At 45.8% G+C, this 17,788-nt stretch overlaps 1 long non-coding RNA gene across 1 annotated transcript in view; it reads right to left on the bottom strand.

Annotated features, from left to right (window-relative positions):
- Positions 1 to 17,285, bottom strand: part of LOC146074375 (uncharacterized) — a 52,050-nt gene extending 34,765 nt beyond the window's left edge. Inside the window, exon 1 of the long non-coding RNA XR_014473418.1 lies at positions 17,113 to 17,285. This is a non-coding gene — a long non-coding RNA (uncharacterized LOC146074375). The remainder of the gene's footprint in view (positions 1 to 17,112) is intronic.
- Between the last annotated feature and the right edge of the window lie 503 nt (positions 17,286 to 17,788).

The following is a 17,788-nucleotide window of genomic DNA, read 5'->3' as shown; positions in this document are numbered from 1 at the left end:
GTCACTTACAAAACAAGGGGGGGGGGGGGGGTGGCACTCCCAGATTTGGACAGATATAGAGAAGCATGCGCCTTAACCCAAATGCAGGAATGGTGTGGAGAGTCTGTTAAAACTGTCTGGGCGAGGATGGAACAAGATACATGTATGGGGTTCCCTTTAAAGGACCTTATATGGATCCCAAAGCTAATGAGACCAAGCAACTTATGTAACTTGCCCACGGTTGTAGAAACATTGAGAATATGGGACAAAACTATTTCAAAGATTCCAGCATTAAATCTCCCAACATTAAATATATCATTAAAAACATTTAAAATCTTGATTCCAAACCTGAACATCTCAAAATGGATAGCTGTGGGGCTGAGAGACCTAGGGGATATATTTGAGGGTGGGAGGTTGATACCATTTCAAATCTTACAAACTCGGTTTGATTTGCCCAAGTCAGAGTTTTTCCAATATATGCAGATACAAAATTGGGTAAGAAAAGCGAAAGGTCCATCAGAGCTACTAGATTACCCGCCATCTGCACTCTTGACTCAGATGAATAAACGAGGAACAAAAGGAAGTATCTCATATTGGTATAAACTACTGACAGAAGCAACCCAAGCCAATAAGTCACCAGCTCAAAAAAAATGGGAAAGAGATATGAATATTCAGTTAACAGACAAACAATGGGAAAAAATATATACAGCGTCATTTAAAATGTCTAAATGTCTGAATCCTGCAGAAATGCAGGTCAAATTACTGAACAGATTATATCTCACCCCAGAAAAACTACATATGTATTGGCCCGCAACCTCAAAGTATTGTTGGAGACAATGCGGAGAGGTTGGAAATATCTATCACATACTCTGGCTTTGCCCAAGAATACAGCAATACTGGAGAGAGGTATTCATACTTATGAGTAAGGTGATAGGACAAGAAATGGCACCCTCCCCACAAATAGCTCTCCTGCATATGTGCCCAACAGAATTGATGGGGAGCCACCAATACGTAGCCGGGCAAATATGCATAGCAGCACGAGCAGCGCTGGCGCAATGCTGGAAACAAACTAATCTCCCACCTATTCAAAAAGTGATTTCTAAGGTTCAATTCCAGTTTACAATGGAAACTGAATCCACGTACGGTATTATATCCTCTAGGGCAGTACAGAATAAGTGGGAAATATGGGATAAATTTGTACAAAATGAGACCGTTGGAAACAGAGATATATAAATTAAATAAAATAGGAGATCCCGACTAAGGGGAAAAGAACTGAGGGGCATTCACCCTATAAAATCTTACTTAGAACCATTAAAGTAGAAGATAGATAGAAATATCTCCATAGTAGAAATGTATAAATGAACTAATCAAAGATGTGTAATTAAAAACTATATTGTAAACCCCTGAAAATCCCCCTTCCCCCTTTTTTTTTTTCTTCTGTATCCCCCCCCCTCCCCCTATATTATTTAACATAACTGTCGTTGCTGTCTTTTTTTTTTTTGTGTAGAAATTGAAAAAATCCAATAAAAATATAAATGTTAAAAAAAAAAAAAAAAATACAAAGGACATATTGAGATAGTGACTCTATATATACATAATTGCACACAAGCAGTAATATAAACATATCGGTAACAATAACCATATAATGTTAGATATTAGTCATAATACGATCTTAAGCACATAGCATGGATATGCAATCAGGAAACCTTAATAAATGCAAGACCTAATCATAGACCCTGATGGATAACCATCTGTAAACTATTAGTCGAACTGAAAATGACTCAGAAGACATGATAACGGCATCATGTCATTTAGACCCCGTGGGGTGATGGTCTCTAACTTATTAATACAAAATGCTTCCCTGCGCAGCAGTACAGTACTTCTATCACCCCCCCTCCTTAATGGAGGGATATGATCTATCACGCGGTACTTTAAACTGGTGGGATTGTGACCGGCCTGCAAGAAATGTCTTGCTACCAGTTGGTCACTGGTTCTAGTACTAATCGCTAATTTGATAGAGGAGCGATGTGCCCCCATGCGCTCCTTAAATTTGCAGCTGGTTTTACAGATGTAAGAGAGACCACACGGAAACCAATTAGGTACACCATAGAGATGTGCTCTCACACGTCAGATGGTATCTTCTAGAAAATTTTGTCCCCAGATGAGAGTGGAAAAACGTGTCACCAGGAACTTGCAGGTCATGCAGGGACACTTGAAACAACCTGTTTTTTTACAGGACAAAAAGTGTTTGGGGCATTATTGGCCTAAATAAGTTATTTCTGATTTTACCAGCATGCTGCAAAGATTTCTAGAATTCCAGTAGCATGACCTCAGTCTACTACTACCTAGGCCTAAAGAGTCATCAGACTGTACAATATTCCAGTGTTTTTTGGACACCCCCACAATTCCTCCAGAGGAGGTATTGAATTGCATAACCCAGGGTATTTCATCACCTGATGTGGTTTTAGGTTTAGTCTCCAGAAGTTGAAGTCTATCCAACTGGCGTACCCGGTTTTTAGTGGCAAGAAGGAGGTCAAAATCATAGCCTCTTTTCACAAACCTTTGTATCAGCTCATCTATCTGCTTAGCTGCAATTGAGCCATTACTGTTTGTGTATATATATATATATATATATATATATATATATATAGTGGGGTTTTAGCATCAAACGGGTAGGCACAGGTGAGGATTTGGCACAGACTTAGACAGTGACATCACGGCTTGGGTCCAAAACAGGGCTTGCCTGAGTTTTATTGCAGCACTCAGAGCAAGAAACTAAAAAACAGCCTTTACACTTCAGGCAAAACAGAAAATAAAACCTGCTCGTCTGAGCTCTAACTAAACAGAATAAACGTCCCTCTCTATACCAGGGCCACACTATGTGACACTGGACACACACAGCAGATATAGATCAAGTAGTGCAGTACTTACAGCCTTGTCTCTCTCTAGCAGCAGCTTACTGCCTCCAACACCGAGGGAGAGAGAGAGAGCTCTATGGAGAGGGCTGACTCCTTTTTAAAGAATCAGGTGCTCTCCTGATTACCAGCCCAGGACAGAACACCCTTTGTAAGCTGGAGCTTACCACACAGAATGAAATAGCCTGCAGTCTATATGCCATAAGACAGGATTCTAGGGGAAAAGTACCTGCCGTCTATGACTTTCCCTGTCACTGTCTTACATACCCTCCCCCTCTGTTCGAACCTGTGGGGTCGGACACTGTCTGCCAACTGGCAGTATGTTCGGGATAGGGCATCGGCATTACCCTGAAGCCTTCCTGCTCTGTGTTCCACTGTAAATTTGAAATTTTGCAAATTGAGAAACCATCTCATGACCCTTGCATTTCTCTCTTTGGCTTGGTACATCCATGTAAGTGGGGAGTGGTCAGTGATTAATCTAAAGGAGCGTCCTAAGAGATAGTACTTTAGGGATTCAAGGGCCCACTTGATTGCTAAGCACTCCCGCTCGACTATACTGTAGTTTCTCTCCGCAGGTGTGAGCTTCCTGCTCAAATATGTTACCGGGTGTTCCTCTCCACCAACTTCTTGGGAGAGGACAGCACCTAGTCCCACATCAGAAGCATCAGTCTGTACGACAAACTCTTTTTTAAAATCTGGAGTGATCAGGACTGGTTGATTACAAAGGGCCACTTTTAATTCTTGGAATGCCCTTTCAGCCTCGGGGTTCCAGCTGACCATAACTGCCCTACCTCCTTTGGTAAGATCGGTTAGGGGTGCTGCCATGGTTGCAAACTGGGGAATGAACCTACGGTAATACCCCAGAATTCCCAAAAAAGCCCTGACTTGTTTTTTTGTCGAAGGACGAGGCCAGTCTTGGATAGCCTCCACTTTATTTATTTGAGGCTTTATTATACCTCTCCCGATAACATACCCCAGGTAACGTGCCTCCTCGAGGCCTAAAGTACACTTTTTTGGGTTCGCTGTCAACCCCGCCTCTCTGAGGGAATTCAACACCGCCTGGACTTTGGGTAAATGACTCTTCCAGTCATCACTAAAAATTATGATGTCGTCTAGATATGCCGAGGCATACTGACGATGGGGTTTAAGAACAATGTCCATTAACCTTTGAAAAGTTGCTGGAGCCCCATGCAACCCAAAAGGCAAACAGATATTGAAACAGACCATCGGGGGTGACAAACGCTGTTTTCTCTTTGGCACTATCGGTAAGAGGTACTTGCCAGTAACCTTTAGTTAAGTCGAGGGTAGAGAAATATCTAGCATGACCAAGTCTTTCAATTAACTCATCAACTCTTGGCATTGGGTAGGCATCAAATTTTGATACCTCGTTCAGCTTCCGGAAGTCATTACAGAAGCGCAATGAGCCATCTGGTTTTGGAATTAACACAATCGGGCTTGACCACTCACTTTTAGACTCCTCGATAACCCCGAGGTCTAACATTTTCTGGACCTCCCCAGATATGGCCTGTCTACGCGCTTCTGGTACTCTATAGGGTTTTAAGCGTACCCGAACTCCAGGTTCGGTGACAATGTCATGTTTTATGGCTGTGGTGCGCCCTGGAAGTTCTGAGAACACATCATAATTCCTTTGTACTAACTCTTTAGTTTCCTGCTTCTGGGATTTGGACAGGGTCTCTGATACCCGCACCTCTGGGCTATCACTAGAGGGGGCACTTACAGCTGTCAGAGTCTCTCTGTCTTTCCAGGGTTTAATTAAGTTCACATGGTACAACTGTTCTGGCTTCCGTTTACCTGGTTGATACACTTTATAATTTACACTTCCCACTTTTTTATGTACCCGATACAGTAGATCCTGGTTAATGGCCATATATGGGAACTCTTTGTCAGCATTGGGGTATTGGGGCTCACCATTTATGACTTTAGGATTTTCCCTAGCTCTTAATAAGGTGGGATCTCTAAGTGGAGCAGTCCCAAAATTATCACGTGACATCTCTAGTTCAGGCATGTCACACGCTTCTTCCTGCTCCTCAGCTTCACCTGCAAGAACAGCTAGGGGAAAACGGTCAGATTCAATAGTGGTCACCCCTACCGTTTGAACCTCAGTATCCTGATCAAAAGGCTCAGGACTAATCACAGGGCACACATTCTCATTATTAACAGCATTTCTAGTGCAGTGTACATTCTGTTTCCACAAGTCCCAGAACAATGGGAAGTCTCTTCCCAGGATCACACTATGCATCAGGGTCTCTACCACGCCCACTTCATGGGACACAGTTCCACAAGTACTCTTTAGCTGGACTAAAGCTGTGGGATACTCCTTGGTGTCCCCATGTATGCACAAGACCCCTATGTAACGTCCTGTGAGTGTCCCAGGGTCTACCAAGCTGGCATGGATGAGAGTAACTAAACTCCCAGAGTCCAGTAGAGCCCTCCCGGGATAACCATCCACCTTTACATGACATATTTGCTGTCCAGTTTCTGACACAGTCTCAGCAGAGAAAACAGAACGTGCATATAAAGAGCTTCGCCTGGCTGTATCACACTCCATTGGCTCAGAAGTAAGGGGGCAATTGGCAGCAATATGCCCAGGTCCATGACAACGCCAACACTGTATGCGGCCCCAGTCTTTTTGCGACCCAGGTTTGGACCCTACTGTCCCTTGGGAACGCCTCTCCACTGTTTGTTCCCCATCTAGGCCACCTCCCTTTACAACATTATTCACCCCTCTAGTAAACGGAACAGTCTTACCAGATGATCCGGCCGCTTTGCTGTTCTTGAGGGTGGAATGTCCAGGAGGCACTTCTTGGATTAGATTTTCAGTAGCTCTGTACCTCTCAACCCAAGTTGACAAGCCCCTCGGCATCATTAGGGTCGCCCTGACCGACCCAGCGCTGAACCTTTGGAGGTAAGGAACAACGATACTTGTCCAGCACGACTCTCTCCACGATCTGCGCTGGTGTAGACTCCTCTGGCTGTAGCCATTTCCTTACCAGGTGGACCAGGTCATACATTTGGGACCGCGCAGGTAACTGTTCAGAAAAAGTCCAGTTATGCACCTTCCGGGCACGCACACTCATGTTTACGCCTAAGCGAGCAAGGATCTCTCCCTTGAGTTTCGCGTAGTCCTTAGCATCCTGCTCACTCAGATCAAAATACGCCTTTTGTGGTTCTCCAGTTAGAAAAGGTGCTACCACACCTGCCCATTGATCCACGGGTAACTGTTCACGCTCTGCTACACGTTCAAACACTGCAAGATAGGCCTCTACATCATCCGTGAGAGTCATCTTTTGCAGAGACTTCTGTACTGCAGCCCGTGTGGTTGGAAGCAAGGGTTGGGGTGTTTGCACACTCTGCGCCACACTCTTAGCCACATTCTGTATTTGCTCTTGTAATTGCAGATTAGTTTGCTGCTGTTCCTTTAAGGCTTGTCTGTTGGATTCAAGCAGCAAAACATTGGTTTCAGCCTGGGCACGCATGGCCTCCTCATGCACCTTTTGCTGATGTGCGTTGGCCTGCCGCTGCAGCTCATTTGCCTGCACCAAGTGTTTTAAAAGGTCCTCCATTTTAACAGTCTCCTGTTGCAGTGTTACAGCAGCCTTCAGCCAGGACATACAAGTATCAGCACACTCCAGACACTCACTTGTGGCTGGTTGCCTTTAGCAACAACTTCCAGCTTGCTGTAGCAAAAGTCCTATAGTTCGATGTATGTCTCTTTAAGTGAGATGCTTGCTCGCATTCTCCACCATATGTGGGGTTTTAGCATCAAACGGGTAGGCACAGGTGAGGATTTGGCACAGACTTAGACAGTGACATCACGGCTTGGGTCCAAAACAGGGCTTGCCTGAGTTTTAATGCAGCACTCAGAGCAAGAAACTAAAAAACAGCCTTTACACTTCAGGCAAAACAGAAAATAAAACCTGCTCGTCTGAGCTCTAACTAAACAGAATAAACGTCCCTCTCTATACCAGGGCCACACTATGTGACACTGGACACACACAGCAGATATAGATCAAGTAGTGCAGTACTTACAGCCTTGTCTCTCTCTAGCAGCAGCTTACTGCCTCCAACACCGAGGGAGAGAGAGAGAGCTCTATGGAGAGGGCTGACTCCTTTTTAAAGAATCAGGTGCTCTCCTGATTACCAGCCCAGGACAGAACACCCTTTGTAAGCTGGAGCTTACCACACAGAATGAAATAGCCTGCAGTCTATATGCCATAAGACAGGATTCTAGGGGAAAAGTACCTGCCGTCTATGACTTTCCCTGTCACTGTCTTACAATATATATATATATATATATATATATATATATATATATATATATATATATATATACACACACACACACAGGTTTGAGATGTCAGCAGCTAGTTTCAATGTATTCGCTGCCAAATATATGATTGTGCACTGATATTTATGCTCTTTAACAATCAAGTTGGTAAGTATAATGACAAGTTGATTTATTCAACTCTTGTCTTTTCAGGTTTCTCAATAAAAAGGTTTGTTACAGTTCAACCTCTAAATTCAGTTTGACTGCGGAAAAATAAAGTTTTCCCTGATGGTATCGTTTATGTTACTGATAAAACCTCTCTATTCGTGAGCCAATTGCTCACATTACGTAAGATCTGATACTCTAAAAATACATAAAAGGGAGATTTACAGGGGCCAAATGTAATAGGGTGTGAGAATCAGAAAGGAAGACATTTTGGGAGAGTTTTACCATTTTTTAAAGCATCAATTATTTACACTGAAAAACCAGGTTGATTTTGCCATGCAATGAATTGCTGTTTTAAAAAAATTACATTTGGCCTTGTGTCAATAGAAAGAAAAACTTATGGCCACGGTATCGCTTTATACTGTATATGGTTCAAGTCCGTGACACCATACAATAAAAAGAGAGAAAATAACAGAAAGCTTAAATAAAAACATATGTAGCATCTGTGCATCTGGGCATCAAAACACATTTGGAATAATGGGGATTGGACTAGTGTTCATATAATTTCAGCTGTTCTCAGACACAGTGGGCGGTATTCAATGTGAATACCGGCGAGGTGCAGCGAATCCTGTTTAGGATTTGCTGCACATTCGCCACGTTCCGGAGCCTCAGGGAGCCGCAGGGAGCCTGAGGACGGTGGCAGGCAGAGAGATGGAAGTCTCTCTGCCTGCCCCAGAACGTTTGTGGGGGGGAGGTGGGCTCCCCGGGTGCCAGGCAGCACAGGCTGGCCCCCGGGGGTGCCAGCAGGGGACCGGGCATATTCACTACACCCGATCGTGCATATGTAACGATCGGGTGCAGTGAATATATGAATATCTAATAAATGGCTCGGCTCCGGCGCCCCCTGCTGGCTGCTGTGTTAAAAAAAAAAAACATTTAAATTAAATATATATTCATGTGCTTACAGCACATGAATAAAAATAGCATGCTCCTCCTCAGAATAAAATTCCTGATTTTTTGACACCAATTGTAAAAAACAAAACACTTTATTTTAAAAGTTAACATTCCACTTCACCATAAAAAGATAGCGATTGCTACTCGGTGAATCTTGGCGAAAAAAACCTTCAAATGTATTCGCCATCTGGTCATTGAATAGGGTGATTCACCGTTTTAGTCAGAAATTCGCCAAACAGCACAAATTCGCCATAAAAACATGGCGAATCAGGCTCATTGAATACCGCCCAGTGTGTCCCTCTTTAGGGTGCAAATCATGGCATGGTCTTCTGGAGACTTTTACTAAATTTACTCAAGCTTCTAAAATTGAAAAGTGGGGATGTTGCCAATAACAACCAATCAGGTTCTGTCTATCATTTTCTAGGATGCAATGGAGAAATGATAGCTAGAATCTGATAGCAACATTCCCATTTTTCACTTAGCTTAAAGGTGCCCACACATTGTGCAGTGGTCGGATGCGTTTTGAACTTTTTATTTCAAAATACATCGAATGCAGTTCACATCGCACTGTGATTCTTTTGGGTTGTGATGCGATGCGCCCTCCTACTGCAGTGAAGTGCTGCTGTCAGGGAGGCAGAGATGCACTGCTGTCAGTGAAGTAGGAATGCACTGCTGTCAGGGAGGCAAGGATGTCCTGTTGTCAGCAAGACAGGGAGGTCCTGTTGTCAGGGAGGCTGGGAGGTCCTGTTGTCAGGGAGGCTGGGAGGTCCTGCTGTTAGGGAGGCTGGGAGGGCCTGCTGTCAGGGAGGCTGGGAGGTCCTGCTGTCAGGGAGGCAGGGAGGTCCTGCTGTCAGTGAAGTAGGAATGCACTGCTGTCAAGGAGGCAGGGAGGTCCTGCTGTCAGCGAGGCAGTGAGGTCCTGCTGTCAGTGAGGCTTGGAGGTCCTCCTGTCAGGGAAGCAAGGATGTCCTGCTGTCAGCGAAGCAGGGAGGTCTTGATGTCAGTGAGACAGGGAGGTCCTGCTGTCAGTGAGGCAGGGAGGTCCTGCTGTCAGCGAGGCAGGGAGGTCCTGCTGTCAGCGAGGCAGGGAGGTCCTGCTGTCAGCGAGACAGGGAGGTCCTGCTGTCAGCGAGACAGGGAGGTCCTGCTGTCAGCGAGACAGGGAGGTCCTGCTGTCAGCGAGACAGGGAGGTCCTGCTGTCAGCGAGACAGGGAGGTCCTGCTGTCAGCGAGACAGGGAGGTCCTGCTGTCAGCGAGACAGGGAGGTCCTGCTGTCAGTGAGGCAGGGAGGTCCTGCTGTCAGTGAGGCAGGGAGGTCCTACTGTCAGTAAAGCAGGGAGATCCTGCTGTCAGCGAAGCAGGGAGGTCCTGCTCTCAGTGAAGTAGGAATGTACTGCTGTCAGGGAGGCAAGGAGGTCCTGCTGTCAGCAAGGCAAGGATGTTCTGCTGTCAGCAAGGCAGGGAGGTCCTGCTGTCAGCAAGGCAGGGAGGTCCTGCTGTCAAAGAGGTAGGGATATGCTGATTTCAGTGAGGCAGCAATATATTTCTTTTTTATGGGTAGTATCTCTTTAAATTCTGCAGTTGTTTATAGTTGTGGAGTGGGGTTTTGTGGGTGTGACAGACGTGCTTGAGCCTTGGCAGAGTTAGCGCTAAAAGGTTGGAATAATGCTGATATAATATACTGTTTGTGTGTTTACAGGAGAAAAGTAAAGACTAGTGACCCAGAACAGGGGCACAGCATCATATGCCAGGGATGTTCATCAGAAACCTCGCAAGGCAGCATGGACTTCTGCATCACCTGACATCCAAGTTGGTTGCTGCCCCATTTCTGGAAGAGCGATCTTGTTTTTAAACCTCATGTATCTGATTTATTTATGCTCATTTTTATTTCTTGTGTGTAATATTTGTATTAATTGTGTTTATTAGTAAAGATTGATTTTTATTTATTCAACACTTGCATCCACATAATTTTTTATATATGTGTTAAGCACTGCTTATATGCTTTTTAGTGAGGTCGCTGCCCCATGTCTGGGCCCTCTATGCTAGCTCTACCTGCCAACTGCTTTAGTTTTAAGAATTAAGCATGCAGGAATGCGTAACCAGAACCCAATGAAGACTGAAGGACACTCAGAGATGGAGAATTACCAGATAGACTGGACCAGATGCCTGAAGAATTGAAGAATACTCAGAACTAAAGAATTACCAGGTGGGCTGGACTGGATGACTGAAGAATACTTGGAACTGGAGTAATACCAGATGGACTGAACTTGATGACTGAAGAAAATTCAAAACTGGAGATTTTTCAGATGGACATGGTCTGTAAACAGCCACCGGGCAACAGAGAGCAAGCCCCTGCCAGCTTTAAAGAGGACCCAGTTTTAGGGAGCACTGGGCAGTGCAAATGGATAAGCAGAGCAAGCGCTGATCCATTTTATATATTAATAAGGGCAGGGGAAAGGTAGCCAATCTAAAGCAGATCCTGGGAGATGAGACACCATGTAAGCTGCACAAGCCTTGTCTGGCAGAAAATTGGACCTCACATAATAAGTTTGGTGAGCTGTCAAATTTATTTGGAGGTAGGAAAAGCATTGGATGCAGAGATGTTGGCCTAGGAGAATACAGAGGTGCTGAAAGTGATGGGAATGATGAAGTCGCAACTGGAGTCTTAGAAATAGTAGCTAACAATGAATCCTGTCATCGAGATATGTCTTTAAGGCATTGAACTAATTGCCTCTGAGTAGACTCCAGACTCTCTGGCTGATTTGAATCTGCAAAAGTAGATAGATAGATAGATAGATAGATAGATAGATAGATAGATAGATAGATAGATTAGCCAGAGTTTGAAAACGGGAACATCTGCATCTTTTCAGCACCAAGAAATCATTACAACAAAACTGCCTGTTTAATCTGGCCTGTCCAACTGTCTACCTGCCAGATCAATGTTTTGAATTACTATTTTGGGTTTTTTTTTGTCTCTTTTTTTCATTATATTACATGTGTTCTCTGGTCTACCAATCCTGATTTTAGCTTGTTCATTACCTCAAGCTTGTGCATGCCCTATGTAATAGAATCATGCTATTTCAGATGAAGAAAATGAAAAAATAAAACTAATCATTAAGAATACACATGCAAGTTGATTTAGAACAGAACCTAGAGATGTCCAGCTTATAAGTAATTATGACCAAAGATGTGTCTGTACACTTTAGTTTCTATGTCTGTATTGTAATTGAGAATGACACTTATAGCATACTGTTCCCAACATTTGGGAGGTGAGGAGGCATGCTTTTGCAATGGGAATGTTTGTGTAGCATTCACACTGGGGTAGCTGTTGGGCTACCCCCAGACCCACACTGTAATTTTTAGATGCCACATACGTGCCTGGTATCCAGTACCGCAGGAGAAAGAAAAAGTTGGATTCTTCCACCAAAATTCATGGTTCATAAATCTGCTCACAGTAACTTTGAGGAAGAGAAGGATTCCCCATTGTGGCAGCATACAGAGGAAATTGATTCACAATTATGCAACTCACTGAGCCAATGCCCTTCCAACAGAGTTTCTATCTGTGGTATTTCAGGCAGATGAGCAGAGGCGTATACCCCTTTCACACCAGCCAAATTTCCCGGGTTGGGCCCTGGAACAACCCACGACAAGCATGGAGCAGGGTTATACCTGGGTTCAACCCAGGGACCTGGCCGGTTTGAAAGAGCTAGAGGGTACTTACCTGCGTTGCCGGTCCTCGGTGTGCTGTCAGGCCGGGGAACCACACAGGCGGCGGGCACAAATGAGCGGACAGTGGCAGATGAAGATGATTCAGCTCTCCGGTGTCCTCACTGCTGCCGGAGAGCTGCGTCATCTGCACCCGCCATCTGACCTGCCATCTGCACCCGCCACCTGTGTGGATCCCCCACCTGCACCAAGGACCAGCAACCAGGGTGAGTACTCGCCTCCATCAAGCCGCCTGCCCGACTCCTGATGGCCTCCTGACAGCCTCCTCCCGCCTCCTGCCCACCATCTTCACACACCAGAAAATTGACTTTTCTGGTGTGAAAGGGGCCAACCCGGGAATGGCCTGGCCATGATTCCTGGGCCATATTCCCAGGAGGGTCCCTGCATTTTCTGGTGTGAAAGGGTATTATTTGCCCACCCACTGTATTTTTGGCTTCTGTCCAAGAAGAGAAACTTCAAGCACTGGAAAATGATGTGTCAGTAAAAAGGCATGATGAGACAGAGTGGCAGCTGCTTTATGATGCTTACTGAACTGCTTGTCTTGCCTACAGATCTTACCATATTAGTCAAAGATCATAACTTATAAAAGCCAAAAATATGTAAGCTTTCCCAGAAACCTTAATAGCAAAAGCATCATGTCAATTCTCATGGGATTCGCTCATAGTTTTAAATAACTCCGATGTTATAAAACATGAGAAAATGTTGAGAATGTTGCAAAGTTCCCTTTTATATAATGTAGGCACATGTTACACTTTGAAATAATGTTGTACTTTACAACATATGGACTTGTCTAGTGATATATTTACAATTATGTAAACAAAGTAAGAGCAGTCAATAATAAAATTCATTGTCATGGTTATAAATTATAATGAGTACATCAAGCCATTGCCGTCTAAAGCACAGATTCTCAAACAGAGTCCACAGTGCAATTTTCCAGGTCTTTTCACAGAATCACAAGTTAAAAAATTTGCACCACCTGTGATCTTTTGAAATGTGTCAGTGAATAATGAGTGCACCTGTGCACCTGCCAGGTGACCTGGAAAAGGTGCTCTGTTGGGTGTCCTTGAGGACTGAGGTTGAGAACCACTGGTCTAAAGCACACAGATAACCTCATTTTACCACTGCCTCAGAGATTGTTACCAGTCACATTTAACACTTCTGTATGCATGTCTAACTACATAATATGACATCAACAGTTTTAAAATCTTTTAACTAAAACAAAGGCTATTGGGATGTTTTCTAATGCTGGCCACACATCAGACCAACTTTCCCCCAACCATCCAACTAGTTGGTTGGTTGGACCAGGGCCGTCTTTTTGTATGGGCTTAATGGGCACTTTCCCAGGGGCCCCAGGTGTATAAGGGTCCTATGCTTAGAGCAGAGGGTCCCCTTTTTTCAGGGATACCAGAATTTTGAAAATCGGCCCTCGGGAACTGGAGATATCCAGCTTCAAAAACAGCAGTCCACATCCGACCTGTTAATTGCATTTCCCAGTCATATTTCTCAGGTTCTCTCTGACTTACAGTTTTTCTTAGAGTATATTCCAAAAGCTGGGACTCTCCCCTTTCTGTCCCCTTTCTGTCAACACTAGCGGCTTGTCTCTATCCCAAAACCAGAGATATCAGCCTTCCAGCAGCCGGTCCCTTCTCCAGCTCCAAACGTCTGGTGTATAGTTTTATATATTTGTCAATGGATTACTCTGGCTCCTGATCTCTGATGCCCAAGTTCCCAGCACCTCCTGAAAGCTGATACTCTAGGTTTTTATACTATTGATGTCACGATCCGAGCTGTCAGACAGACTTTCTTACCGGCTAAGTGCCTTCCGCAGGTTCAGCTTGCGGTCCAGACGTCATCTCTGCCGGCGTCCTGTCTCCCAGTGACAGTCCCCAGTGCACGGCAATCCACCTGTCCGCCGCCATTGCTCCCAGTATCCAGCATGGTGTGCACAAACACACTTTCCCGCCATAGCAGACATGGGGGCTGCCATGTTCTTTCCAGTCACATGTCTGTGCTGTCCAATCCTGTTGGTTCTGATCTCCCTGTCATATTTCCTCGGCCAATCCTGGCCACCCAGTGGGGATAAGTATGCTGGGAGCTCTCAGAACCATTGCTAGTGCTTCAGTTGTCTCCAGTGTATGGTCAGCTGTCCTTGTCTCCGTGCAAGTGTATTCTCTGCTGGTGTTGTCTTCCATGCTGCAGTGTGTTCCAGGTTGTTCCATCTCCTGTGAAGTCCAGGTTATTCCATCGCCTGTGATCCTGCCTCTTCAGCCCAGCGACCAAGCCTAGCTCCGGGACTCTGGTCCTTCGATGCTCCAGCATCATCCGCCACCGATGTTCCACCATCGATAGTCCGATATTCCGGATCTCCTGCTTCCGTCCGTCATTCCGGACCCACAGTCTCATCTCCCGTCCGTCATTCCGGACCCACAGTCTTCCTCCATATCCGACACTCCGGATCCGATGTTCCACCATCGATACATGTCATCATCTCATCTGTAAAGTATTGCAATCTGCATGAACTGTCATTATTTCCTGCATACTTTACTGCCTGTACCGTTACAACCTTCTGCATAATAAATCTGGTTGTATTTTACCTCTGACTGCTTATTGGCTCTGGGTGCACTGTCGCGCAGTCCATGCGCAAGGGTCCTCTCCAACCTCACCGGTCCAGGTCCCCACCAGAGGTCTCGTCGACTGAGCCCCCTGGTGTGACAATTGAAGGCTAAGAAATCTATTTCCAGATAATGGGGATATCTGCAGTCAAACAAGCTGCCCTTCCACTGGAAAATGACGAATATTAAGCCAACTCCACTATCCAACCCTTCCCTGCGTATAAAACACCCCCTTCCTCCCTGGAAGTCATTTACAAGGGACCATTGATTGAGCTCAGTGTCCCCTTCCACCCGTTAGCGTTCACCCTCCCACCACCTGTGCAGTAAAGGAGTAATTAGCAGAAGCTACTGCTCCAGTTCCTATATGTTGAATGGAAGATAGAGCACCCCCTGCCACTCATGGGACATCGAAGCTGCTGCTGATAGCACCCCCACCCCACCCCTGGGAGGGAAGAATGGGTAAGGGCCCCAGTGCATTGCTTTGCACAGGGGCCCACACTGATGTTAAGCCTGGGTTGGACTGAAAACCTGGTACTGTATGGGGGCAAATCCCAATAAGCAATTTGCTCACAATTTCAGAAGAATGGACAAAAACATTCAGTACAATTGTTTAAATAAAATAGGTCCAACTACAGTACATTGTCTGAGTGGCAGTTGTTTATTTGTGCATTTTCCGGCTTGGGAAATAAATGACTTAATTACAAATTATATTTGCTCCCATCCAGTACCAGGTTTTTATTCCATCCAGCCAACTAGTTGGATGAGTGGAGGAAAGTTGGTCCTAGGTGTGGCCAGCATTACTTAAGATTGGAACTCTCTTTTTGAGTTTCTATAGTTATATAGTTGCAATGTAAAATCACATTCCACTACTTTGTCATTTGTATAAAAAAAAAAAACAACAACACAGTGAAATACATTAATGGAAAAAATATTGTGAAATGCAGAGTTTGTGTCATAAAGCAAGAAATTGTTATGGGTACATATAAAAAACAGTAAAAAAAATCATGCTGTGACATAGGTTAAAAACATAGCCAGGGACATTCCTGCCTATTCAAATGGATTCTGGTGATTACCCATATATTGCTGATTATGGAAAAATAATAATTTAGATTCATAAATATATGTAGTTTATTCTAAGCACCCTATACTGTATATACTCGGATGTTTTCTTAACTCTGATTTTTGGATAAGCTGTCCTTACATTGGAATAATGTATTATTGCTTTAGTGGTATCTGCTGCTGCATCTCTAATGCTGTGTACACACGGGGAAATATGATTGCTGGGGATATATTGCTAGCAATATATCCCCAGCAACCATATTGCTCAGTGTCTCCTTTTCATCAGCGATGAAAAGGAGACACTGCTACGGGGCGTAGGGGGAGTGCAGCAGCAGCAGACGCTGCTGCTGTCACTTTGAACGGAGGAGGGAGGGAGCAGCCGCACGGGGCTGGGGAGATCAATGCTGATCTCCCCGGCGCTGACCTCCCGGCACAGCGATCGCGGGGAAAGCCGCTGGTCGCAGGAGCATGCTCCTGCGACCAGCGACCATTATGCTAGGTACACACCAGGACGACTAGGGCCCGATCAGCACAATCTAGATCCAATTCCGATCAATCGGATGTAGATTGTGTGCTGATTGGGCCCTTTTCTGACCTGGTGTGGAGCGATTCCGATCCGATGCGCGGTCCCGCGGGTCGGTCGGTCGTTATTGAGATCCTACCTGCTGCAGGTAGGATCTCAATGACGACCATAGAACCGGGTGCGGGTCGCCATCGGATCGGACCCGCTCACGGTGCACATCGTGAGCGGGTCGTGCCCTCCCGCGTCATCGTGAGCGGGTCGGACGAGACACTGACGACCCGCTCACGATGTGCATCGTGAGCGGGTCGTCCTGGTGTGTACCCCGCATTAGGCAGTGCACACGGGAGCGCGCAGCTGGCAGTGGCGTAACTAGCGGTAGGCAGCCCCAGCGGTGGCGGGGGGGAGCCGGGGCCACAGGGGCGCAGGTGTTGGAGAGGTGCGCTCGGCAACCTTCTCCATGGCAAACTCAGCAGCAGCCCGCAGGCTGTTCGTCCCCTGCAGCCACCATCCCCAGGTATAGGCGGTCCTGCGCTGTCACATCTCTGAGTGACAGCGCAGTTAGCCCCTCAGCGCTCCGTTACCAACAGCCAATTGTAGCGCTGCTTGTGGGGTGGGGCGCCCAGCGCTGTAGTGTGCGGTGCCCGCGCTGTGTAAAGGCAGCGTCCCACTCCCTTGACTGAAGAGAGCCCCGGCAGCCGCTCTGAGCAGGCCCGGCGACAGGGGGGGGGGGGGGGGGTCAAAGGGGACAGTTGTGACGGGCCCCGGGGATCTGAAGGGCCCCAGACCTTCCGTGTCCCGGCCTGGCCGCCTGTACAGAGCTGGATTAAAGGCTCCCCCACCCTCCTACCCTGCCGGCTGCTGCTGCTGCAAAACAGATATCTATTTCCTACCCTTAGTGCTCCACTGCACTGTGCACACCCCACTGACAGCTGCGCTGGGACCGTAAAGCAGTAGTGGGTCTGGGACGTGAGCTTCAGGCTATACAACCACTTGTACGCATCTCTCTCTGCAGCTTGCAGAAGGAGAGATGCTCGGGATGCAGCTTCCTGTTGTGTAGAGTCACTGTGACAGCGTGACTGTGTACTGCTGTGGTCGGAGGAGGGGAACGTGGCGTGCAGGAGGACAGATCTTGTCTCCTGAACTTCATGACGGCCTCTCTGCTCTAACAAAGTAAGGTGTAAATCAGACTGACATTCCCTGGCTCCCCCCTTCACTTTAGGGCATGCTCACTTGCTTCTAATGTACGTGAGGTTTGTTTTCTTAGTAAAGTGATGTGCACTTTTGATGATAGATATGTGTGTGTGTGTGTATGTATGTGTGTGTATATATATATATATATATATATATATATATATATTCATTTTTATTTAACAGGTAAATGTGAAAACTCTGGGTGATAATGTGTGTCTTTATATAAATATATTATCTTCTTTGACCTCAAAACATTAACTACTGCAGTGCACTGCCTACAGTATGTTTTTCTTGCATTTGCAGCCAGACACTCTTTGCCTATGGGCCTGATTCAGTTGAGTTCATGCAGAGATGAGGGTTGTGTGGGTTTGGGAT

This window comes from Crinia signifera, chromosome 4 (assembly GCF_055691185.1).
Source record: "Crinia signifera chromosome 4, ASM5569118v1, whole genome shotgun sequence".
NCBI classification, from domain to species: domain Eukaryota; kingdom Metazoa; phylum Chordata; class Amphibia; order Anura; family Myobatrachidae; genus Crinia; species Crinia signifera.
The sequence above is the reverse complement of the archived record's forward strand: the minus strand, read 5'-3'. Positions and strand labels throughout refer to the sequence as shown.